We start from the raw sequence: 25,096 nt of genomic DNA, 5'->3' as shown, positions 1-25,096 counted from the left end.
CCGTCTCAGCCTCCCAAAGTGCTGGGATTACAGGCTTGAGCCACCACGCCCGGCCAGCATTAATTTTTTCAATGCCACATTTCAAACAAAGAAGTGTTAACACTGTTCTGGCATTTCTTTTTTTGTTTTGTTTTGTTTTGTTTTTTGAGACAGAGTCTTACTCTGTCGCCAGGCTGGAATGCAGTGGTACAATCTTGGCTCACACCAACCTCCACCTCCCGGGTTTAAGCGATTCTCCTACCTCAGCCTCCTGAGTAGCTGGGATTACAGGCACACGCCACCACACCCAGCTAATTTTTTTTTCTTTTTTTGAGACAGAGTCTCACTCTGTCACCCAGGCTGGAGTGCAGTGGCGCGGTCTCGGCTCACTGCAAGCTCCACCTGCCGGGTTCATGTCATTCTCCTGCCTAAGCCTCCTGAGTAGCTGGGACTACAGGCACTGGCCATCACGCCCGGCTAATTTTTTGTATTTTTAGTAGAGACTGGGTTTCACTGGGTTAGCCAGGATGGTCTCGATCTCCTGACCTCGTGATCCACCCGTCTCGGCCTCCCAAAGTGCTGGGATTACAGGTGTGAGCCACCGTGCCCTGCCTAATTTTTGTATTTTTAGTAGAGATGGGATTTCACCATGTTGGCCAGGATGGTCTCGATCTCTTGACCTCGTGACCTGCCCATCTCAGCCTCCCAAAGTGCTGGGATTACAGGCGTGAACCACTACACCTAGCTTTCTTCTTTTTTTAATGTCCCCAGAGCTTTACCAATGGAGGCTTCCCAGGCCTGAGAGGCCTTTGAGGTGATAAACCCAGAATCACCAAATCCTGGCAGAACCTGGCAGAATGAGAACTCACCACATGGGGCAAGTTCTTTTTTTTTAAGATCGTGGACTTACATGATATGCAGTTTGAGGTGTCTCCAGGAGGTTTTGCTATTTCCTCTACTCAACAGGTAAAATTAGGTGGCTCTAAATCTTGGGGAATTTTATGTCTTTTCCATGTTTTTCTCCTCACATCTGGTCTAGGGAGGAGTGCAGAGAAGGGGGTGGGATTTACTTGCCTTACCTTATCCTACGTTTTCCTCGTTAGACCTGTGCTGGTTAGGGTGTGGGGCATGGTTTGTTGATATTTGGTGCAGGAAAATGACTTTGTTTTGTTTTATTTTATTTATTTATTTATCTATTTATTTATTTTGAGACAGAGTCTCACTCTGTTGCCCAGGCTGGAGTGCAGTAGTGCAATCTTGGCTCATTGCAACCTCTGCCTCCTGGATTCAAGCGATTCTCCTGCCTCAGCCTCCAGAGTAGCTGGGACTACAGGCACATGCCACCATGCCTGGCCAATTTTTGTATTTTTAGTCCAGGTAGGGTTTCACCATGTTGGCCAAGCTGGTCTTGAACTCCTGACCTCAAGTGATCCCCCTGCCTTGGCTTCTCAAAGTGCTAGGATTACAGGCGTGAGCCACCACACCCAGCCAGAACATGATTTTTAAAAACAAAATGAACATGCAAACTTTCTTAAGTTACCATAAGATACCTCACCTACAGCTTCATTAAAACTGCCTACAATTTGGAGAGAAGCCATTAGGTACTGGAACTGCCTGTGGGTAATTTTTGTTTTCAAACAGTAATTCTCTTCTTTTGGGGAAAATTGCCTGTAGCTAAACACAGACGCCATCACTTTAAACAAATCTTCTGATACATATGGTGTGCCAGGCACTGAGCCCAGGAACAAGGGAGAGTCAGGCCCTGCCCCCCACCCCGATGGAGCTGATCCTCCGCGGGGGACGGCAGGGATTGTACCTTAACAACATGTGAATAAAGATGATGAAGCACAGCCCACGAAGGAGGAGGCTTAACCCAAACTTGGAGAGTCAGGAAGGATTTTCAGAAAGAGTGCAGTCTGAGCTGAAATGGGGAGCGGGGAGGGGAGGTACAGCCGCCGCCGAAGGTCTACCTGGAAAGGCAACTGCGTGTGCAAAGGCCCCAAGGTGTAAGACAGCTTCATTCACACAGGCCAATACTGAGTGTAGAAACGCTACCCTCCGGGCAGATGCTGATGGCACAGGTGGAAAAAGTATTTTATATAGTTTCTTCCTAAAAGTCATTTTGGGGGCTGGGCATGGTGGCTCACGCCTGTAATCCCAGCACTTTGGGAGGCCGAGGAGGGCGTATCACTTGAAGTTAGGAGTTCATGAATAGCCTGGCCAACATGGTGAAACCCTGTCTCTACTACAAATACAAAAATTAGCCGGGTGTGATGGCGCGCACTTGTAGTCCCAGTTACTCGGGAGGCTGAGGCACAAAAATTGCTTGAACCTGGGAGGCAGAGGTTGCAGTGAGCCAAGATGGCACCACTGCACTTCAGCCTGGGCAACAGAGTGAGACTCCCTCTCAAAAAAAAAAAATAAATAAAATAAAAAAGGTCATTTTGGCTCTGGCAGTTTCTCAAAGTATTACAATCAAATCACTGTGGGATCCAGCAGTTTCACTTCTGGGTGCATACTTGTCTTAGTCCGTTTGTGTTGCTATAAAGAAATACCTGAGATTGGGTAATTTATAAAGAAAAGAGGTTTATTGGCCGGGCGCGGTGGCTCACGCCTGTAATCCCAGCACTTTGGGAAACTGAGGCGGGCAAATCACGAGGTCAAGAAATTGAGACCATCCTGGAAAACGTGGTGAAACCCAGTCTTTACTAAAAATACAAAAATTAGCTGGGCGTGGTGGTGGGCACCTGTAGTCACAGCTACTCAGGAGGTTGGGGCAGGAGAATCACTTGAACCCGGGAGGCTGAGGTTGCAGTGAGCTGAGATGGAGCCACTGCACTCTAGCCTGGCGACAGCAAGACTCCATCTCAAAAAAAGAGAGAAAGAGGTTTATCTAGCCCACGGATATACAAGGCTATACAAGAAGCATGACATCAGCATCTGCTTCTAGTGAGGGCCTCAGGAAGCTTCCGCCTCAGGCGGAAGGAGAGCAGGCATCATGTGGTGAGAGAGAAGAGGAGAGAGGGAGTGGGGAGCAGACTCTTTAACAACCAGATCTTTGGGTACCAAGCCATTCAACAGGGATCCACCCCCATCAACCAAACATCCACTAGGCCCCACCTCCAACATTGGGGATCAAATTTCTCTTCTTTTTTTGAGACAGTCTTACTCTGTCACCCAGGCTGGAGTGCAGTGGCACAATCTTGGCTCATTGCAACCTCTGCCTCCTGGGTTCAGGCGATTCTCATGCCTCAGCCTCCCGAGTAGCTGGGATTACAGACATGTGCCACCATGTCCAGCTAATTTTTATATTTTTAGTAGAGATAGGGTTTCACCATGTTGACCAGGCTGGTCTTGAACTCCTGGCCTTGAGTGATCCACCAGCCTTGGCCTCCCAAAGTGCTGGGATTATAGGCGTGGCCACTGTATCCAGCTTGGGGATCAAATTTCAACATAAGATTTGGAGAGGACCAATGTCCAAACTATATCAATACTCAAAAGAATTGAAAACAGGTTTTTGAAGAGATATTTGTACACCCATGTTTATATGAGCATTACTCATAGTAGCTAAACTATGGAAACAACCGAAGTATCCATCAAAGGATGAATAAACAAAATGTGGTCTATCCATACAATGGAATATGATTCAGCCTCCATGTGGAAGGAAATTCTGACACCATGCTGTAACATGGACGAACCTTGAGGACATCATGCTAAGTGAAATAAGCCAGTCACAAAAAGGCAGATACTATATGATTCTACTGGTATGAGGAACCTAGAGCAGTCGACATCATAGAGATGGAAAGTAGAATGTCAGTTGCCAAGGGCTGGGGGAAGGGCAATGGGGAGTTAGGGTTTAATGGGTAAGGAGTTTCAGTTTTGTAAAATGAAAGCGTTCTGTGAATGCATGATGGTGATGGTTACACAGCAGTATGAATGTACTTAATGCCACTGAACTGTTCATGGAAAAATGGTTAAGATAGTCAACTTTATGTTATATGCATTTTATCACAATAAAAAGTTGGTGGCGGGGAGTCATTTTGGAAACAAGACTCAGATAGTCATTCGGCCATGTCATTCATTGCGTTCTCTCTTCAGACCAGGTGTTCTTCCAGGCTTTGGGGGAAAACGGTGCTAAGACAGGCTCAGTTCCTGCCTTCTTGGAGCTTACACCTTATTAGGCAGCAGGGAAGAGTCACTCAAGTAGGAAACCAACAAGTAAAATGACAAATCAATAACATGTCAAATGCACTGATCTGAAATCTTTGCCACTTCCCTACTGCTGGCAGGATCAAGCCGAGGCTAAGCTCTTTAACTTTCAATAAAGCCCGGACTTCTTAGAGTCGGCCTCGGTTAATCTTTCCAGACCTATTACTGCTGCCTTGCCCCCACTTAACTGCATCAGTCACAAGGAACTACTTTCCACCCCCACCTACCTCGTACCCCTGCTCAAAACCAGCAACTTTGGTGGCTTTTTTCCTTTCTGTTCTTTCTGCTTTTCTTTCTAGACTGCCCAGAAGTTTCAATTCCTGAAGTTTATCGTAAGAAAACAATTAATGAGTATAAGGAGTTAGTTTCAACACTGTTATTTTTTGTAATAATAGCAACAAAATTAGAAACCCATTTTGTTTGTTTTTAATCTGTCCAGTGACAGTCCTAGCCAAGACTCTTTAAATACATTTTTGTTTAATTTTGGAATAATTTTAGATTTATAGAAAAGTTGCAAAGGTAATATGGGGCGTTTTTGTCTACCCTTCACACCCAACTTCCCCTAATGTTGGCCTTTTTTTTTTTTTTTTTTTTTTTTGTGAGACAGAGTCTCACTCTGTCACCCAGGCTGGAGTATAGTGGCATGATCTCGGCTCACTGCAACCTCCACCTCCCGGATTCAAGGGATTCTCCTGCCTCAGCCTCCCGAGTAGCTGGGATTACAGGCATGCGCCACCATGCCTGGCTAATTGTTGTATTTTTAGTGAAGACGGGGGGTTTCACCATGTTGGCCAGGCTGGTCTCAAACTCCTGACTTCAGGTGATTCGCCCACCTTGGCCTCCCAGAGAGCTGGGATTACAGGTGTGAGCCACCACTCCCAGCCTAATGTTGACATCTTATATAACCGTCTTATGCTTCTCAAAGCTAAGAAATTGACATCACAACTAAACTACAGACTTTATTTAGATTTCACCAATTTCCCACTGCATTTTTATTCTCCAGGATCCAATTCAAGATGCCACATTGCATTTGGTCATCTTGTCTCCTTAGTAACTTCCGAACTGTGACACTTTCTCAGTCTTTTCTTAAATTTCATGACCTTGAGAACTTTGAAGAGTACTGGTTAGTGTTTTGTAGAACTTCCCTGAACTTGGGTTTTCCTGATGTCTTCTCGTGACTGTACTAGGCCTTTGGGTTTTGGGAAAGAATCCTACAAAGGTGAAGTGTGCTTCTCATTGAATCATGTTAGAATGGAAATAATATCAGTGTAACTTATTATTTTTTTTGTGTGTGTGTGAGACGGAATCTCGCTCTGTCGCCCAGGCTGGAGTGCAGTGGCCAGATCTCAGCTCACTGCAAGCTCCGCCTCCCGGGTTCACGCCATTCTCCTGCCTCAGCCTCCCGAGTATCTGGGACTACAGGCGCCTGCCACCTCGCCCGGCTAGTTTTTTTTTTTGTATTTTTTAGTAGAGACGGGGTTTCACCGTGTTAGCCAGGATGGTCTCGATCTCCTGACCTCGTGATCCGCCCGTCTCGGCCTCCCAAAGTGCTGGGATTACAGGCTTGAGCCACCGCGCCCGGCCTAGGAGTGGAATTGTTGGGTTTGTATGTGAGTGTATGTTTATCTTTATATGAAATGACCAAACTTAGAAGGTTTGGGCCAGTTCCTCTGGCCAGCACCAGGGCTATGCAGGGACCTGATGAAACATTGATAATATCCTCCCCTCCCATTTGGAATTTCAGTGACCTATGTCGAAGACCCGGTAGAAACCATCTGTCTTTTCTGGAGTGACGCTTTCACTTTGCCAGCTGATGTGGGTTTCACCCTGCTAGGGAGGAGGTTGACCGCCTCCCCATTGATGACTCTCCCTTTCCCATATCACAGGCATGGAAATGACCATGAGTAGTGATAGTTCTTAACTTAAATAACTTTTTCATTAACTCTTTTTCTTTAATTAGGAAACTAATATATGCACATGATATCAAAAATCAAACAGTGTAAAAGGATGTCCAAAGAAAAAATATCCATCTCCCTCTCATTCCAGACTCCCAGTCCCTTATACAAGAGGTAGCCACCACCTGCGATTTCTTGTATATACTTCTAGAAATTGTCTCTGCATGTAATGATGCTTTTAGATGCTGCTTTTAGATGTTTGCCTGGTCATCAAAGCAATAAAGTATTATAGTGGTCAGGATCATTATGAAATTGTTGGGTAATTTCAAACTTGTAATAAGTTCTATGAGGGTCTTCAATCACCTTTAAGGACCCGCTCACCACCTGAAATTGTCTGTCAAGCATTCTCTGTCAAGTATTCTATCTCTGCATTTATCTGTGGCAGGTCAGTAGCTTTTATCAGATTCTCAAAGGGGTCTGTGCACCAAAAGAAAGAAGAGGGGTAGGGAAGAAAAGAAGGAAGGAAGGACCATAGAGGCAGTCTTTTACAGACAAATGGTAGATAAATGTAGAATGAGCTTGGATACATCTGCAATTAGCTGTAACTCAGAATGTATAAGTTCCCATTTTATGTACTATTGCCCCTTGGTTTTATGATTGGAAGCCGGTAGAACCATTGATTTAACAACATAGGCTAAGTTTTGTCTTGGGCTAAGAGGAACTGTGCCTGGCTGAGCCAAGAGAGACGAAGGCCATGGAGTTCTGCAACCTTGCCTGTGTGTTCAGACTGACTCACTGTGTCTGAGGAAGTCTGTTGGTAGCTTTACAACACATGCACTCTCTCTCCCAGGGCGAGCCAGTGACAGGGAACTTCTCACAGAAAGGAGTAGACAAAATTGCTTCCAACAAGAGGGCTTCAGGCTGAAAAATATTCAAGAAGAGTATAGGGAGATTCCTGGGAGGCAGAGCCATATCTGGCTCATGATAAAAGTCACAGATGTTTGGGGATTATCCTTGTTAGAGTCAACATCTGGAGTTGAAGTGGGGAGCAACCAAGCTTTCCCATGACTCCTAAGTCATTTCATGCTCAAAACAGTTCTATGTTGGGGAGACTGAGGCAGGAGTATGCTAGCTACAGTGCAAACTACCCCACATCTCAAGGACTTAAGGCACTCCAGTTACATTTTCATGTATTGGGTGGGAAGGTGGGGTCTTGGATCTTCAGCACTTCCTCTCCAAAGGTTTAGTGAGCTAATGACAGGGCCCACAGCTAGAAAGTGATGGAATCGGGATTTGAACCCAGCCAGTCTCATTCCAGAGTCTGTATTCTGAACTACTATGCTATGGTGAGAAACAAAAGTACTGGCATCTAACTAGATCTACCTGGCATGTAACTTCAGAACTGGGAAGTGGGAGATAACTTGGGATCCTCAGGAACATTTGTTCCTTGTTGAGAAGGAATCAAGCTCTTCTTTTTAAGGAGTGAGATGGGTAAATCTGAGAGACTTTTTTTACTTTGTCTTCAGGTGAGAATTTTCAGGTTCCACACATAAAAATGAGAGCCTTTTCCCCCCAAAAGTTTGCCCCTGAAATAAATGTGCATGAGACTATGTTGCCTGGTGCTTGGGTCTTTCCATTAGCAAATATCAACCCCAAAAGCTGATCGCCCTTCCACCATGACACTGCTCATTGCAGGGGAGGAAGTTTGAGACATCTCAGCAACCTGATTAAAACATTTTTTCCCAGTTGAAATGTCTTCTTGTAGAAACAACCCAAATGTCCCATATAAAAGCCTGGAAAATCTGCTATGGTTTCTACAAGGTTACACAAGGGGAACACCACATGGCCATTCAAAATGGCAATGATGCAGAAGGCTCTGAAAGATGTAGAAAGATGGTTCTAATTTGCTAATGTAAAAAGACAGATTATGAAGCTGTCCATTTTTTGTTCCAAAAAAATACACAAAGAATAAAAATTTATTTAATATAATGTTTCCAATGATTATTCCTAATGGATTACAATTAATTTTTATTTCCTCTCTCCCTGTGTTCTCTTTTCTAACCTGTACTTTCTGAGTTTCCCACAGAGAAACATGTATGACTTTGTATTAAAGTAACAGCTTTAAGCAAATGGTTCTAATGATGTGGGTGACCTTGAGCCACAGCTCACTTTCTCGAAATGGGGAGAATAGTTGTAGGATTTTGTGAAGATTAAACTATAAAAGTACTTAAAACAGTACATGCTCAATATGTTTTTAGGTGTTACTGTCATAATTATTTTTGAAAATCTTTCCATTCTAGTAAGTTCATTCCAAATCCAAGCCAAGCACACCTGACAGTCGCCAGGCTTTATCTCAATGCCTGGGAGTATGGACCCATGAGCAAGCCAGCTTCCTCCTTTCCCTCCTCTCCCCTGGCCCTCTGCTGCAGGGCAAGGTAAAGCTAGGTGACTGGGATACTGCTCTTTTTTTTTAATCTGTCTTTTTTTTTTGAAATGGAGTCTCGGCTCACTGCAACCTCCGCCTTCCAGTTTCAAGTGATTCTCCTGCCTCAGCCTCCTGAGTAGCTGGAATTACAGATGCGTGCCACCACGCCCGGCTAATTTTTGTATTTTGGCCTCCCAAAGTGCTGGGATTACAGGCATGAGCCACCAGGCCTGGCCCAGGATACTGCTTTTAAGTGTGATTAGGGCAGCTTTGGCTGATGTCTCATTTCTGTCTTCTGCACAAAGAAATAACTCATGGTTCTGGGCATAATGGCATTTTCGTTCAAAGCATGGATTCTGAAGTTAGACTGCCTGGGTTCCACATCCATTAAATGGGGAGAATAATAATGCCACCCTCCCAGGATTGGGGTGAGGATGAAATGACGCTGCATGTGAAGCCTTAGCACAGCATCTCAATAAATGCTAACTCTCAGAGATACAATGGCAAGCCCCAGAAATTCACAAAGCATAACATCAACCATGTTGAAATGACCAATTTAGTGGTATCTTGTATACTCACAGAGTTGTGCAACTGCCACCTCTATCTAGTTCCAAAACATTGTCATGGCCCCAAAAAGCATCGTACCCATTAAGCATTCCCTCCCCATCTCCACCCTCCCCTGCCAACCCCTGCTGCTGGCAATCACCTATCTCCTTTCTCTCTTTCTGGACATTGCATGTAAATGGAATCATAATATGTGACCTTTTGTGTATGGCTTCTAAGCTTTTTTGTTTGTTTGTTTGTAAATTATTTTAACCTTTTTAAAATTTGAGACAAGTTCTTGCTCTGTCACCTGGGCTGGAGTATAGTGGCATGATCTCAGCTCACTACAACGTCTGCCTCCTGGGCTCAAGTGATCCTCCCACCTTGGCTTCCCAAGTAGCTGGGACCACAGGCGTGTGTCACCACGTTGGCTAATTTTTGTATTTTTTGGTGGAGACAGGGTTTTGCCATGTTGCCCAGACTGGTATCAGACTCTCAGGCTCAGGTGATCTGCCCACCTCGGGCTCCCAAAGTGCTGGGATTATAGGCGTGAGTCAACACCATACCTGGCCTATTTTAACCATTTTTAAGTGTACAATTCAGGGACATTAAGCACATTTACAGTGCTGTGTGACCATCGCCACTGTCTTTTTCCAGAACTACTACATCATTCCAAACAGAAATGGAGGCAGGTTTTTTGTTTTGTTTTGTTTTGTTTTTTGAGATGGAGTCTTGCTCTGTCACCCAGGCTAGAGTGCAGTGGCGCGATCTTGGCTCACTGCAAGCTCCACCTCCCGGGTTCACGCCATTCTCCTGCCACAACCTCCCGAGTAGCTGGGACTACAGGCGCCCACCACCACACCTGGTTAATTTTTTGTATTTTCAGTAGAGACGGGGTTTCACCATGTTAGCCAGGATGGTCTGGATTTCCTGACCTCGTGATCCGCCTGCCTCGGCCTCCCTAGAGGCAGGTTTTCTAAATGCCTGCATGAGTGGTTCTGCATCTTCAGCTTGTGTTAGAATCCTCTGGGGTGGGGGGGCTTATTAAAACACAGATTGCTGGGCCCTCCCTTCCCCCCATCCCCCGCCACATCCCCCAACCCCAGTTGCTGATTGAGTAGGTCTGAGTGAGGCCCCAGGATTTACATTTCTAACCAGCTCCTGGGTGAGGCTGATGCTGTTGATTTGGGGCCACACCTGGAAGACTGCTGTTTTAGATCAAAAGGTTTGCAGGATAGAGTGGATGATGGCATCCTTCAGGGTCCGTGAGAGAAGCCAAACTTCTATGACCTATGGGATAAGGGGTTTATTATAGGAATTAGATCTTATCAGGGGCATCACCACCTGGATCTTAGGTCAGGGGCATTACCACCTGGCCCTGGGTATACAGGCAAGCTGGTGGAGAAGTCTACAGCCAGCCCGTTGTTTGGTTCATCCTCAGCCAAGTGTCCAGGGTTGGGCCTGGGCTGCTGTTGGTTAACAGGACCAGCAGTCAGGAGAAACAGTTGGATGCAGAATGGAGGACAGGCGCAAATGTGCTGGCACCCACTGTGCTGTCTCTCACCGCATCCAGTCATGATGACCTCTAAAGTGTGATGGCCACTGCTTCACTTCCATCTCCCAGCTTTCCAGATTTCTCTTTTGACCAATTAAAACCTAGAACCAGTCAGAGAAGGGGATTCTGGGAAAAGTAGTTCCAGCCTAACCAAGCCGGCACAACAGGAACTACCACAGTCTTTGCCATGGAACCTCCTCCTTGAGCCCACAATTGGTTTCTGGGGCTCTGCTGGGGGTTCCCTGACTCTCTTGACAGGACCTTCTAGCAGACACAGATGTGGTCCATCCCAGCAATGCCTTGCTCAGATCATCAGCTGAGAACTTAATAAAAACAGATTCCCAGGGCCCAGCCCAGGCCTGCCAAGTCAGACTTCAGCAGTGGGACACAGGAATCAGATTTTTAAACAAGCTCTCTAGCTGATTAAGATATCTAGCTAGGTTTGGAACTTATGATGTATGGAAAAGAACGTGGACTCTAGCCAGGCACAGTGGCTCACACCTGTAATCCCAGCACTTTGAGAGGCTGAGGCAGGTGAATTCCTTGAGCCCAGGAGTGCAAGACCAGCCTGGGCAACATGGCAAAACTCCATTTCTGCAAAAAAGAACAAATACCAAAATTAGTGGAGCGTGGTGACACGTGCCTGTAGTCCCAGCTACTTGGAAGGCTGAGGTGGTAGGGTCACTTGACCTTGGGAGGTCAAGGTTACAGTGAGTCAAGATTGTGCCACTGCACTCCAGTGTGGGCAACAGAGTGAGTGAAACCCTGTCTCAAAAAAAAGGGAAGGAGGAGGGAGGGAGGAAAGAAAAAAGAAAGGAAAGGAAGGAAGGAAGGAAAGAGAGAGAGAGAAAGAAGAAAGAAAAAAGAAGAAGGAGAGAGAGAGAGACAGAGACAGAAGAAGGGAAAGAAAAAGAGAAAGTAAGTGAACTCTGGGGCTCGACAGCCATGGGTTAGAATTCTGGTTCCACCACTTGCCAGCTCTGTGATCTTGAGCAAGTGACTTAACCCTTTATGATCCTATATTGTCTACAAGAGTGGCTCCTTTTCTATCATTTCACTTTCCACTGTTTCAGTTACCCGTAGCCAACCACAATCTGAACATATTAAATGGAAAATTCCGGAAAGATATGATTCATAAGTTTTAAATTGCATGCCATTCTGAGTAGCGGGATGAAATCTCACACTGTCCTTCTCCAGACGTGAATCGTCTCTTTGTCCAGCAGATCGGTGCTGTAGACACTACCTGCTCATTGGTCACTTAGGAGCAGTCTGGGTTATCAGATCAGAAAACGTCACATGTGTAAGGTCAGGTGCTATCTGTTTCAGGCATCCACTGGGGGTCTTGGAACGTATCCCCTGAGGTATGTACTCAGCTATTAAATGGGCCAGTGCCTACCTTTTTCTTGGAGGGTTGTGGGAACCGAATGAGGCCATGTGTAACAAACTTCTGGCAGATGAAATATTACTGTGCTTAATCCAGTTAATAGTTGTACCTAGACATGCCTAGGGAGTAGGTCAGATGGGCCCAGCATCTCCTCTTTCTACTTAGGAATCTGGGGTTTAACCTGATCATATTCTTTTTTTTTTTTTTTTTTGAAACACAGTTTCACTCTTGTTGCCCAGGCTGGAGTGCAATGGCGCAATCTCGGATCACTACAACCTCTGCCTCCCAGGTCCGAGCGATTCTCCTGCCTCAGCCTTCCGAGCAGCTGGGATTACAAACACACACCACCACACCCGGGTAATTTTTTGTATTTTTAGTAGAGACGGGGGTTTCACCATGTTGGCCAGGCTGGTCTCGAACTCCTGACCTCAAGTGATCCACCCACCTTGGCCTCCCAAAATGCTGGGATTACAGACATAAGCCACTGCACCTGGCCAACCTGATAGTATTCTTAACACAGATTGTTTTCCTGCCATCATGAAAAATAGACTTGCTTTAAAGTCTTTAGAGTCTCAGTTCATATTCCAGGCATTGTTTTATATAAATATCATCTGTTTATTTTTTCTTTAAGCAAATTTCACAAACTCCATCAAAAAAAAAAAAATCATCTGTCAAAGAAGAGCCTTTCAACGTCCAGGTCTGTTTATCTAAAAACATCCTTTCTTCAACCTGGAATCATGAACATTTTGCCACATGCTGAACATTTCTATGACTTTCTCTTTGTGTCTATCACCTTGATGTGAGTTGTCACCTTAACTAGGTAGGACGGTTGTGGTCTGCTGAGTAGAACAAGCTACTTTTTCTTTCTTTTTTTTTTTTTTTGAGACGGAGTCTCGCTCTGTCGCCCAGGCTGGAGTGCAGTGGCCGGATCTCAGCTCACTGCAAGCTCCGCCTCCCGGGTTTACGCCATTCTCCTGCCTCAGCCTCCCGAGTAGCTGGGACTACAGGCGCCCGCCACCTCGCCTGGCTAGTTTTTTGTATTTTTTAGTAGAGACGGGGTTTCACCATGTTAGCCAGGATGGTCTCGATCTCCTGACCTTGTGATCCGCCCGTCTCGGCCTCCCAAAGTGCTAGGATTACAGGCTTGAGCCACTGCGCCCGGCAAACAAGCTACTTTTTCAAGAAACTAGTTGAAAGGTTTCATAACACCTGGTCTTCAGTGGGTCAAGGCAGTGCTCCGGGGCCAGGCCATCTGATAAAGGGAGTGGTAACTTTGAAGTGTGGCTTATAAAGAAGCTGTTATTTCTACAGCAAGGGAAAGCGGCAGTAAAGAAAACAGGGTTTTGCAGTTCCGCTGGAAGGAGGATGGGGAAGGTCAGAAATCAGGGCGGGACATTCGAGAGCAGCTGTCAGCACTGGGCAAAGGCTGAGGCAGGTGAGCATTGGGGATCTCTGAATGACATGCAGGGTTCTGTGCCTTAGATACGCTTCTGTAGCCTTCATTGATAGAATCCCATCATTTTCCTTTTTCTTTTTCAGATGAATTTCACTCTCTTGTCCAGGCTGGAGTACAGTGGCTTGATCTTGGCTCACTACAGCTTCCACCTCCTGGACTCAAGCAATCCCCCCACCTCAGCCTCCTGAGTAGCTGGGACTGTGGGCACGCTGCCACCATGCACGGCTATTCTTTAGTTTTTGTAGAAACTGGGTCTTGCTATGTTGCCTAGGCTGGTCTCAAATTCCTGGGCTCAAGTGATCCTCCTGCCTTAGCCTTCCAAAGTGCTGGGGATTACTGATAAGAGCCACCACACCCAATCCCATCATTTTCCTATATCGGTGTCAACTCTGAAATGTTTCAACCTGAAGACCCAGGCAAATTTCATTCATTATTTGAGATTTTCCTATGTCAGTAAAGGGCTCAGGTTGCCATACAAATATCATACACTGGGTGGCTTACACAATAGAAATTTATTTTCTTGAAGTTCTGGGGGGTGCAGTTTAAGACCTTCTGGGGGGTGCAGTTTAAGACCCAGCAGCGTTCAATTTCTGGCGAGGGTTCTCTTCCTGGCTTGCAGATGGCTGCCTCCTCACTGTGGCCTCACATGGCCTTTTCTTGATGGACGTGTGCAGAGAGAGCTCTCTGGAATCTCTTTTATGAGGGCCCTAGTCCCATCAGACCACCTTCATGACCTCGTCTAACCTTAATTACCAACCCAAAGCCCTATCTCCTAATATGTTGGGAGTCCGAGCTTCAACATATGAATGTTGGATGGGTACAAATACTCAGTCTGTAATAGCACCCTACCATCCTTTTGGTTGCTGACACTAAAATCCTCTGTCTCCTTCATCTCTCCTGCTTGAATCAAACTCATCACAAGTTCTTCTCCATTTGTCAACGTTGACTTTAATTTAGGGCCATAGGCCGGGCACAGTGGCTCACGCCTGTAATCCTAGCGCTTTGAGAGACCAAGGCGGGTGGATCATCTGAGGTCAGGAGTTCAAGACCAGTCTGGCCAACATGGCAAAACCCCATCTCTACTAAAAATACAAAAATTAGCTGGATGTGGTGGCGGGCACCTGTAATCCCATTTATTTAGGAGGCTGAGGCGGGAGAATCACTTGAACCTGGGAGGCAGAGGTTGCAGTGAACCGAGACCACACCACTGCACTCCAGTCTGGACAATAAGAGTGAAACTCCATCTCAGTAAACAAACAAACAAGGGCTGTAACCTCCTAAGTGGTTTTCTGTTCCCCTTCTATCTTGCCCATCCTCCAAGGTGATTTCTGCCTCAGGGCCTTTGCACTGGCTACCTCTGTGTATTAGTTTGTTCTCACGCAGCTAATAAAAACATACCCAAGGCTGGGTAATTTATAAAGGAAAGAGGTTTAATGGACTCACAGTTCCACATGGCTGGGGAGGCCTCACTATCATGGCAGCAGGTGAATGAGGAGCAAAGTCATGTCTTACATGGTGGCAGGCAAGAGACAGAGCTTGTGCAGGGGAACTCCCATTTATAAAACCATCTGATCTCATGAGACTTATTCACTACCACAAGAACAGTATGGGGGAAGCTGCCCTCATGATTCATTTGTCTCCACCTGGCCCTACCCTTGACACATGGGAATCATTACAATTCAAGGTGAGATTTGGGTGGGCGGACAGCCAAACCGTATCACTCTGCCTGGGACTTCCCCACCTCCCCAGTCTGCTGCCAGCTTGTCAGTCTCAGTGAAAATGTTGTCCTCTCTGAAAGCCCTTTCTTGATCACTCTGTCAAAAGAACCATCCTCTGCCTTTACTCTTACATTCTTCTGTTTTCTCTTCCGGACATCTCGTGACAGGTTATCGCTTTACTTGTTTGTCTCTTTCAGGAAAAGAGAAGCTTTGTGAGAACAGGCCTTTGGCTTCTTCACTTCTGTGTTCGTAGTGCCCGACAACCCAGTGGTTGCTCAGTCAATGTTTATTGAAATGAATGAATGAAGTCAACGGAGATTTGTTGAGGCTTCCTGTGAGCACTCCTATGCCCAGTGTTAGAGGAGTCCCAGATAAATATAAAAATCCCCAGAGGCTGCAGTGAGAACACAGGTGTTCAGCCTGGCATGTTAAACTTTAGTTAGAGAGAGAAAGCAGGAATGAAACCAGCACATTCAAGACGACTCTAAATGGCCAGTAGCAATTGGCTGATACAAACGACATGCATGAACAGAACTTGAGAGCCACTCCCCGCTGGCTGTGGTCGGAGGCTTCTGGGAGAAAGGGGAACAGAACCAGATGTCGAAGGAGAGGAGGCCTTCAGGATGGGGTGGGGGAGGAGAGAAAGGCAAGACACAGAGAGTGGAGGGCTACAGAAGCTGGGAGATAGACCCAGGACTGTTTCCCTCCTTGGACATGTTCAGGATATTACCCTGGTCTTCCCCTGAGAGAGAACATGTTTTTCTCCACCCTGGATCCTTGGTGCCTGGTGCAGGGCCCTGCACAAAATGGGTGTTCAAGGAATTAAAGAATTCAGGTTGGATGAGGTAGTTCATACCCTCCCTGGGGAGCTGGGACTTTTTCCTGTGCACTATGAGGGACACTGAAGTTCTGATAGACACAGTGGCTGGAGGGTTGGCATGGCCAGGCCTGGAAACTGGGGAAGGCTTAGAGGAGTCAGTTACCACCATCAGCCAGGCCTGAGAAGTGAGAAGGAGATGGATGAGGCAGGAAGAATCACTGAAAAGGACTTTGGGAAAAAGAAGCAACAAATTTGGGAGCCAACTGAACATGGATATGGGCAGGAGTTGCAAATGGCTAAAAGGAGCCAGCAGGGGATATTAAGGAGAAAGTCTGGCCAGATGGGAGGCAGCAGGGAGTGGTGGGGATTGTGGCAAAGTGGGGTGCCAGGCCCCTTCCCTAAGACAGAGCCATGACTCAGCACCATGTGAGAATTTAGGCCAGAGATGCCAGATTTTTAAGTTTTGCATGCGAGATCACCCATGTTCTCAATATTGGCAATTACTCCATATTACATAAAATAAATAACAAACACTTCACAGGCCAAAGAAGACACTTCCATGGGCCAGATGTAGCCCTGGAGCTGCCTGTTTGAAACCAGAGAGTGTGTGTATGTTAGAGGGTGGAGTCGGGGAAGGGAGAGAATACCCTAGGTCATTGAGATTTCAATGCCACCTGGAAAATGATACGCCTTTTCACTGGAATGGGGAAGTCGGAAGGAACCAGGGGCCGGAGAGGATGGGCAGGGAGTGGAAGATGCTGCGGCAATGGGGATGGTCATTTGACAGAAGAGGACACAGACTGAGAACAGCTCATCCCGAGCAAGCAGCTGGATCCCAAAGGCAGTTGGTCACAGACTGGAGGGAGGGTCTGTCTCTGGTTAGTTGGTGATGGGTGTGCAGTGTGTCGCTGGGACGTTCTCTATGCTTCTCTTAAGCATTTGATTGTTTTAGATTTGGGGGATTTTTAAATTTGACTGCATGATTTGCACCCTTGTATGAAGCAACTGTAAGAACACTGGTGTTAAGCCTTAGAGAATGGGTTGCAGAATATTTTCCCAGGTTATCAGTGGTCACCAACCCCATCCCTATCCCTAAAGAGGAAGCGAGATAAGCCCAGCGCTGTAGCATAACAACCGCACATAGCATGCCTAACATCATGTAAAGTCTTCTAACCCATACGCGCTGATGAGTCCTGGCAACTCCATTAGGGAGACACCACTTATCAAACCCTTTTCATGGCCCAGGTGAAGTAACACACTCAAGTTTACCCAACCAGGAAGGAAGTAACACAGCTGGGAGTCGAACCTCGAACCAAAATCTTTGACCCTAGCTCAATAATGCCTGCCTTGCACAGGCATTTAGCACTTTGCTGAGTTGACCCACCAGGCCACATGAGGTCCTTGTGGAGTAAAGCGGTCCCTTCGGTTGCCCATGGTGGCTCTTCCAAGCCTTAACTCCCTTCCTGGTCCTCCCACCCCACCTGTCTCTGTATCCTTGAGCTCAGCCGATTCCTCAGACTCCTCTTGGGTCCGCATCCCAGGATGAGGGCTCTGAGGCTTTAGTGAGCATCAGGATCACTTGGCTAATTAAAAGCAGATCCTGGGCCTTACCCTGCATTCTGATTCTATAAGTCCTTCATTTGGCCCAAGAATCTGCATGTTCAGCAAACCACAAGGTAGTGCTTCAGGGGTCTTCAGATAACGGCCGGGTCTCAAACTGCTGCTCCCTTTGCTTCCTGACCCCCATCTGCTGCTCACCTACCATCTCGTTTTATATACCTCATATCCTCCAGTATCATGAGTTAGTACTGGCGGTGTGCCCATTTTACAGATGAGGACATTGAGGCTCAGAAAGTTGAAGCAACTTACCTAAAACCATCCTGATAGACCTGGAATTTTATCTCCACTGACTCTAACCACCTTGCTCTACTGCCTCTGCTAAATTAGCATTGGTGCCCTGGAGATCCCTTAGTGGAGAGTTTACAGGAAGGACCGAGAATGGTGCGATTTAGCAGGATGTTCAATCTGTAGACTATAGGGGAAAGGGGCATGAAACCTGGTTGATGCCTTGGCAGCCAGAACTTTCCTTGTGTTATCTCCATGGGCTTTTAGCCCTCGTGTGAACAGCTGACATCATTAGAACAAACCACCCAGAATCAGTTCAATTTTCAGAAGCTAAATGGGAATCAAAATATGGAATGACCCAGGGACTGCTCGGTAGGAAAACTGAGTCCTCTGTGACTCACAGCGGATCTTGTAACCTCCAGGGGCTTAGCATCTGGACATGGGGCTTGAAAGAGAACAGACTGGGGAATTGTACCCCAACTGGGCAGCTGTGGCACCTGGACAGGTGATTAAAATAACAGTTCTACCTGTGACCCAGCAATTGCACTTCTGGGTATTTATAGAGAGAAAGGCAAACATCTGCCTTTTTCACACGGACTGGTACACAGAGGTTCATAGCAGCATTATGCCTGACATCATGCATTTCCTGTAGTGGAGGAAACATCCCAGCTGTCCATCAGCAGGCCAACAGCTAAACAAACTGATACAGCCACACAGCTGATGGCTACTCAGCAAGTTAAAGGAAGGAAAGGAACCAGGATACAGGCCACACCATGGATGAGCAAAGGAAGGCAAACAGAAGAGCACTTTCTGGGTGATTCCACTACTGAAAACTTCTGGCCGGTGCAATAGCTCATGCCTGTAATCCCATCACTTTGGGAGGCCGAATTCAAGCCCAGCCTGGCAACGTGGCAAAACCCTGTCTCTACAAAAAATATAAAAATTAGCGGGCATGGTGGCACATGCCTGTAACCTCAGCTACTTGGGAGGCTGAAACGGGAAGGATGGCTTGAGCCCAAGAGTTGAAACTGCAGTGAGCCAAGATCACACCATTGTACTCCAGCCTGGGTGACAGAGCACAACCCTGTCTCAAAAAGCAACACAAACAAACGCAAAACCTTCTAATACGAGCAAAACTAACTGCTGGTAGAATAAGGTAGAAAGGTAGACTGAAAGAAGGCATGCACATACGAGGGAACTTTCTGAAGTCATGGAAATGTCTTCTATCTGGGCAGTGGTTACATGAATATATGTGGTTCTCAAAAGTGCATCTAAGTGTGCACCAAGATCTGTGCATTTTACTATATATAAACTGCATCTTAAGTAAACAAATAAGTAAAGGGCAGATACCTCTGCCCCAGCCCTGGCAACTGAGTCAGCAGACCTAGGGTGTGGTCCACGCGCGTCTCCATGCTCAGCAAGTGCTGAGTGTTGATGCCCAGCCTGCGGTGGGCACCACCAGACACTAATTGCTAAAGTCTCTTCTGGCTTTAGCAGGATGGTTGAGTCTTTGCAACTGTCGAGCATTTACCATCAGTCTGTTTTTAAGCATAAACCTAATTGGGGTCAAAGTCTGGTCCCGGGGCTGTCTCCTGATCGTCAGCACGACCAGCTCTAACCTATGGACAAAGCACTCTCAGTCACCGGGCAGATCCTGGCCATGTGCCTGGCATCACAGGGCCCACCGTGCTGGGAACAGAGACCAGTACTCACTTGCAGGGCTGCAGACATCCAGCAGGCATGGGGCGTTGGGCAGAACCAGACAGGCACTCTGTGATCAGGTTCTGTCTCCCTGGAAGCCCTCCAGATAATGATTTTGGCTGTGTGTTGAGGAGCTATGGTGTTATAGACACTGTGCTGGTTGTTTTGGGTGCGTGTTTAATTATATGAGCGGATGCATTCTTAGGGGCTAGAGCTCAGAGCCCCTCACTTCTCCATGATTGCCTATGTTTCTCTGTATCAGTGACCTAACCTCTCTGAGGCTCAGCTCCTCATCTATAAAATGAAGACAGTGGCCGTACTTCTTCCCTCACAGAGCCTTTAGTACGGGGAGCATTTAGTAAATGTTGGCTATTATTATCTAATTTAATCCTTATAATAACCCTGTAGAACCAAGGCTCAGAAAGGTCAAGTCCCTCACCCAAGGTCATACAGCTAGAAAATGGAGGAGCTGGGATTGAAACTTGGGTCTGCTTAACTCCCGACTCTGTTCACTGCACCATGCTGTCATCAGCTTTGTGGGATGGGAATCAATACAGAAGACCCCCCACAGACTGGATGGAGAATCCATTGCTGGCTGAGTGAGAGCCTGTCCTTCCCGAAGACTGTGTGCACTGGTTCCAAGAGTGATTTCGCATCCCTCTTCTACCAACTGTGGGACCTTAGACAAGTTACTTAGTGCCTCAAGCCTCAGTTTCTTCATCTTTAAAATGGGAGTGCTAATACCAGCCTTAACAGGCTACAGTGAGGATGGAATGAGTCAATAGGTGTAAGGTGTATAGACGGCACCCAGCATACTATAAACCTGTCATACTTGTCAGCTGATATTTGCTGTCATCTGCGAGGTCACCCACCTCTCTAGGTTTGTGACTGAGCTCGGTGGGGCTCTAGGTTGCAGTAGGATGGGAAGTTGTCCTTCATGCCTTTGAGGAAGTGACAGGATAGCCTCCAGGTGGCATGTGGCAACACGTGTAGCAAAAAGCCTTTTTGAACCATGTCCAAGGACTCGTAAGCTCTAAAATTAAACTGTCTTTTGGATTCTCTCATTTTAAAAACTCAAAGCCTCGTTCCTAGGCTTCAGTTCCTAACCATCTGGCTCTACTCCCTTGCAAGAGATTTGGGCTGATGGTTACTGTCATGTCCAAGTAAACGATGAGCTTCCCACCCCACTGCCCTGGCTCTAGGGTCATGGCAGCAGGTACTCGACCAGATGGGGCTGAAGGTGAACAAACAACCTTTTCATTTGTTTATTTTGTATGCTTGCTTTAGTGTTTTGCCTGTGTTGTGGGAACCACAGCATGGGTTTCTCAAGCTGCTCTGTTTTCTTTGCATTGAAAACGAAAATAAGAGGTGAACCATCAAACCGTGACGTCTGGCTGCCCGCGTGAAACTCCACGAGGGCTGGTTTATAAATTTAAAACGTGTGACCGGCCGGGCGCAGTGGCTTACGCCTGTAATCCCAGCACTTTGGGAGGCTGAAGTGGGTGGATTATCTGAGGCCAGGAGTTCGAGACCAGCCTGACTAACATGGCAAAACCTGGTCTCTACTAAAAATACAAAAATTAGCTGGGCGTGGTGGCGGGCGCCTGTAATCCCAGCTACTTGGGAGGCTGAGGCAGGAGAATTGCTTGAACCCAGGAGGCGGAGCTTGCAGTGAGCTGAGATTGTGCCACTGCACTCCAACCTGGGCAACAAAAGCAAAACTTCATCTCAAATAAATAAATAAATAAATAAATAAATAAATAAATAAATAACTGCACCAGGCTGAAAGCAGAATGCCAGTACATAATAGAGCATCCCCTCTGGAGTCAAAGCCCCGCTTTCTTCTTGGCTGCATGACCTTGAGAATGTGTCACTCTTCCTCTGTGAGCCTCAGTCTCCTCATCTGTAAAATGGACACAGTCATGGCGCCTGCCCAGTGGGACTGTTGTAAGATCAAGCAGGCAAGCTCTTAGCACAGCCTCAGCAAGCCTCAGCTTATGTGGTCATCAGTATACCAGGACCACTCTGAGTTGAACTGTTCAAGCTCTGGGTCTCTTGACAACTGGCTGTGTGACCTTGAGCAAATTACTTCACCTCTCTGAGCTTCAGGTTCCTCAGTGGCAAAACTGAGGCCCCATATTCTATCTAAATGGGTTGTCCTGCATATTAAATTCTGGAAATAACTACCTAAGGCAGCTTGGAGCAAGAAAGAAGACAGGCAAGAAGGGCCATAGAAGGAAGGTACTGGATCCCCAAAGCTGAAAGATGATTTACCTGGTGGCTGTGAGGAGGGAAGGTCAGCCTGACAGAGGACACAGAAATATCCACTGCTTCTTTTATGGAGGAGTGGGGGGCACAGAGTCTCGCTCTGTCACCCAGGCTGGAGTGCAGTGGCGTGATCTCGTCTCACTGCAACCTCCACCTCCTAGGCTCAACTGATTCTCCTACCTCAGCCTCCATAGTAGCTGGGATGACAGGCACCCACCACCACACCCAGCTAATTTTTGTATTTTTAGTAGAGATGGGGTTTCACCATGTTGGCCAGGCTGGTCTCAAACTCCTGACCTCAAGTGATCCTCCCACCTCAGCCTTCCAAAGTACTAGGATAACAGATGTGAGCCACCACGCCCAGCCAATGGCTTCTAAACTTGAGTAGCCCCAGCATCTTCCCCGTTGGGGTTGTTTTTACATCTGCTGGTAGAATCAACACTCTTTGGGAACATATGGATCTATGGACTTTGCTTAAACATATTCGGAATCCAAGATGTCATTTACCAAAAAAGCACACAAGGGATAAATATCCCCCAACAGCAGAATTCTTTATTTTATAGAAGCATTCACTAGGAAATTCCTTTCAATGTTACGCATCCCTCACATGCGTAATATGCTACTGGATTTACAAATAAGGCAGTATCGTGCAGAGGTAAAGGGTACAGTTATGGGAGCAAGATCACTCCCCACCCAGCCCCAGGTACCCCGATTCTGCCAATTACCAGCTGCAAAACTTTATGTGCCTTTGCCTCCATTTCCTCATGTTTTTAAAGGGAGATTCTCGTACATAGTATCTCTCTCACCTGCAGGTTGCATGAAGAATAAACAAGATAACTATAGATTGCATGAAGATAATTCTTATAAAGAAAACTTACTACCACACAGTAAAGGCACAATATACATAGGTAGTATTCCTTCCAATACTATTTTCTGAATGGCTTCTATGTGTTTGGTGCCATCTGCCCTGTGTCTGCCTTCGTAGAGCCTAAACCGGGGATGTGGGCTATGGACGTAGAAACAGGCAACAAATAACATAAACAAGATGATTACATGTTGTGATCATAGCTATGCCCAAAACCAGCAAGATGCTAGGACAGAGAACTGCGTGGGCAACTACTTGCAAATGTCCAGTTTGGAAAGCCTCACTGTGGAGGTCACATTTAAGTGACAGATGAGAAGGAGCCAGTGAGGACAGTGGGGCCACAGCTGCTCGTTTCAAACATGAAGGTGCACGTGCCTCCTGCAGGATCCAGTCCAGCAGGTTTGGGGTGGCCCTGAGTGTCTGCTTTGCTTTGGGCCCTTGCTTGCTTTTCCTTTTCTTTTCTTTTTCTCTTCTCTTCTCTTTCTTTTTTACAGCGTCTCACTTTGTCATCAGGCTGGAGTGCAGTGGCACGATCTCAGTTCACTGCAACCTCCGCCTCCCAGGTTCAAGTGATTCTCCTGCCTCAGCCTCCCGAGTAGCTGGGACTACAGGCGTGTGCCGCCATGCCTGGCTAGTTTTTGTATTTCTAATAGAGACAGGGTTTCACCATGTTGACCAGGATGGTCTTGATCTCTTGACTTCGTGATCTGCCTGCCTCAGCCTTCCAAAGTGCTGGGATTATAGGCGTGAGCCATCGTGCCCGGCCTTCCATTTCTAGCCAGCTCCCAGGGCTGCCGACACTGCAGGACCACACTGTGAGTGGCCAAGGACTAGCAGAGGACAGAGGACAGAGGCTGGATCCACGTCCGCAGGGCAGAGTACCTTGAAGGCAAGGGGGGAGTTTGAATTTTACTCTCAGGATAGTAGGAAGCCAGACAGAGGAGTGACATGACTGAAGGATGCTTCTAGAAACTCATTTTGGCTGCTGCGTAAAGACTTGTTGCGGCCAGGGCAACCGCAGAGAGACCAGGTTGGAAACTGATATCGTTGTCCAGGTGACAGTGGCTTAGACAAAGGTGGTAGTGATGGCAGAAGCAGGAAGTAGGTGGATTCTAGACGTCTGGACAGGTAAAATCAACCACACTTGCTGAGGTGTTAAATAAAGCCATCTGTCATAAGATATGTGCTTATCTTAATTTTTTAAAACTCAATAGTATAGAGTAGTAGCTCTCAAGCAGGGGTGATCTTGCCCTCCCATGGGACATGTGGCAATGTCTGGAGACATTTTTGGTTGCCCCAGCTGGGAAGATGCTACTGGTATCTAGTAGGTAGAGACCAGAGATGCCGTTACACTACCTACATTGCACAGCACAGCACCCCCAACAAAGAATTACCTGCCAGCATGTCAGTGGAGCCAGGGTAAAGAAACCTTGGGTAGAAGTACATGAAGGCGGCCTCGCGTGGTGGCTCATGCCTATAATTCCAGCACTTTGGGAATCCGAGGCGGGTGGATCACGAGGTCAGGAGATCGATACCATCCTGACGAACACGGTGAAACCCCGTCTCTACTAAAAATACAAAAACATTAGCCAGGCTTGGTGGCGGGTGCCTGTAGTCCCAGCTGTTCGGGAGGCTGAGGCAGGAGAATGGCATGAACCCGGGAGGCGGAGGTTGCAGTGAGCCGAGATTGCACCACTGCACTCCAGCCTGGGCGACCGAGCGAGACTCCATCTCAAAAAAAAAAAAAAAAAAAAAAAAGAAGTATATGAAGGCAGAAATGTCCTGCCTGCCCCACCCCCATCTGACCCCCACAGCCCAAAGATAACTACTGTTCCCAGTGTGCGTGATGGTCCAGACTTTGTTCTGTGCATATACGCAGATTTCCTGTAAGCCTCCTCACCAGTGAAGTAATGCTTGGGAAATGCTCAAAACTTAGGAGCCCTGAGCCCACCATAGGAGAAGACATCTGTTCATTTTGTCAAATCCGGTCTATTCCTACCCCATACGGAAGGTTACTGCCACATTGCCCAGAACTGTATTCATTCTATCAGTTGTGATATTGTTTCTTTTCTCCAGAGAACCCTCCAAAACTTGCTATCCTTGTGACCTAGGCAGCCTTCTCTAACTGGGACTAACTCATGAAACCTGAGAATTTCAGTGCAGGAAGAAATGTTGGGATAATATAGTCCTACCCAAGTTCGTACTGTACAGGTGGGGAAACTGAGGCCCAAGACTGCTTGGAAGCGGGGAAATCCCCTTATAATAAGTAGTCTCTTCTTCATTTACTGGGATATTAATTTCAGGTTTTCAGTGTAATGCACAGTTATGGCTTATGTTTCTGATTTTTTTTTTTCTTGGTCATGTCTATAGGTGAGGTTGGTTACAATGGCTGACAAAAGGAACATTCTTTTTTTTTTTTTTTTTTTTTTTTTT

The 25,096-nt window shown here is 46.7% G+C and overlaps 1 protein-coding gene and 1 long non-coding RNA gene across 3 annotated transcripts in view; one reads left to right on the top strand and one right to left on the bottom strand.

Annotated features, from left to right (window-relative positions):
- TMEM51 (transmembrane protein 51) overlaps positions 1-25,096 on the top strand; it is a 68,328-nt gene that overhangs the window by 6,062 nt on the left and 37,170 nt on the right. The gene's annotated exons all lie outside the window — the stretch shown is intronic.
- On the bottom strand, positions 5,104-11,130 carry TMEM51-AS2 (TMEM51 antisense RNA 2). The gene is made up of 2 exons (XR_014485074.1): positions 10,207-11,130; positions 5,104-5,399 (listed from the first exon to the last, which is right to left on the bottom strand). It is a non-coding gene; the product is annotated as a TMEM51 antisense RNA 2 (long non-coding RNA).

This window comes from Rhinopithecus bieti, unplaced genomic scaffold, assembly GCF_001698545.2.
Source record: "Rhinopithecus bieti isolate Rb0 unplaced genomic scaffold, ASM169854v2 scaffold_758, whole genome shotgun sequence".
Taxonomy (NCBI): domain Eukaryota; kingdom Metazoa; phylum Chordata; class Mammalia; order Primates; family Cercopithecidae; genus Rhinopithecus; species Rhinopithecus bieti.
The sequence above is the reverse complement of the archived record's forward strand: the minus strand, read 5'-3'. Positions and strand labels throughout refer to the sequence as shown.